Raw genomic sequence first — 1,761 nt, 5'->3', positions numbered from 1 at the left:
CGGGGGCTGCCCGGGGCCTTGCGGCCCCCGGCGCCCTGCCCGCAGGTGCTGCAGGGCTGCAGCAGGAGAGCGAGGGTGGCGGGGGAAAGCCCAGGCAGGTCTGTGGTTCGCACCGGGTGACGCTCCGTGCCGAAGCCTCAACTTCCCGTGCCAAGTTAGGCGGTGCAGTTTTAGTTTGCTGCCTAACCTGTAAGACAAACGCCTGGAGAGAAGCCTGGTGAAGCATTAATCCTGGTGTCCGTCTGATGCCAGAAGCCTGAGGTGGCACGGATGCTGGTGCCACGACTGGGTGCCCATTGGCTTGGCTGGGCAGCTCCACATCCTCCAGCCGTGGGTCACCCGTTCCAAAAGGACTGCAGCCTCACAGGGAAGTCATCTCTGACAAGCTGAAGGCATTGTGCAAGTCAAGAGGAACAGTTCATCTCCTTCAGCTGTGGGTGCGTAAGCAGATATTCCATGTGGGACACTTGGAAGATTCTGTATCAAAGTTCTGGTTACTGGTGAAAAGAGGCAGGAAAGCAAGTAGATTTGCAGCCCTGCCAATGAGTCAATTAACAGAATCGTCAACCTTCAAGACTTTCTCAGATGGCACAACTGACCAAGGTTAAATCCTTTTAAAATTTAGCAGAAGACAATCAGGAGAGAAGAAAGAAATGATAACCAAGAAGTGCTCATGCTATGAGGAGTCTCATGCAAGTGAAGGCATTTCTACAGCTGATTTCCTCCATGGCCAGGCAGAGCAGATGGGACAACAGAGAAGCAGACAACCTCTGGCTGCTCCCTGTTTTGTTCTGCGATAGATTTTTAATGCCTGCCCAGTTACTGCATTGAAGGATGCTGGTGATAATACATGCTATTCTCTGACACAGTTCTTCGGCTTATTATTCTTCAGTTCTGTCATCGACAACTGTCAGGACAGAAATTGGAAGCCTGAAAGCATCACAGCCATCAAATCTGTTTACAGAACTATTGCTCAGTCGTGGATTCCAAAATACGGTCAGTCGTGTTGAATCAGAAATCAAGTAACAGAAAGCCTGATGTGGCTGAAAGATAAACATTCTTAATCCTCAGTGAAATCTGATGCAAGCATAAATCCTCTCTATCCCTTCTGTTTCTTTTGATTTTCTTTCTGGCTACTCTGGTGACAGCAGAGGATAGAAGCATGGACATCCTGTACTGTATTTTCCATTACTGAGAAAAGAACTATTTAAGAAACAATTTACACTTCCTTATTCAAAAGGAGCTATCCATATTCCTTAAGCTGTTTTAACCAAAACCTGAATCCTTTTGTCCAGAGTTTGCTTCTGGTTTTGTTACACTTGGTTACAACCTAGAGCTCTGGCATGACCTTCAATATGTGATGGTAAATGAAGGTTTCCTCCCCGTAATCTGAGACAAAAGTTCCTCACCAGAACAGTTTATTACATAACGAAATGGAGGAGAGAGGAGGAATATCCCGAAATCCCTGCCTGCTCTAGCTTCCCAGCAGAACAGTGAATCAGCTCAGTATTTGTAGTACAAGAACATTAAACTTCAGTTTAGACATGGAAGTTATTTTAATGAGGCTTTATTTAAGTAAACTCATTGCCTGTAGCCTTCTGTTTTGGCAATAGTCAGATGGGAAGCCGTTGTACAAACGCCAAATGCCTCCCAACCCAGCAGCAGACTAAAACATTAGTTGTGAAGCCTACATGGCTGATCATTTCCTGAGAACCTGCAGATGCTTTTACACCAACCGGAACAAACCCATTGCAGCAGAGA

This window comes from Chaetura pelagica, unplaced genomic scaffold (assembly GCF_000747805.2).
Source record: "Chaetura pelagica isolate M959 unplaced genomic scaffold, ChaPel_1.0 scaffold9, whole genome shotgun sequence".
In the NCBI taxonomy this organism is placed as follows: domain Eukaryota; kingdom Metazoa; phylum Chordata; class Aves; order Apodiformes; family Apodidae; genus Chaetura; species Chaetura pelagica.
This window is presented reverse-complemented; position numbering follows the sequence as displayed.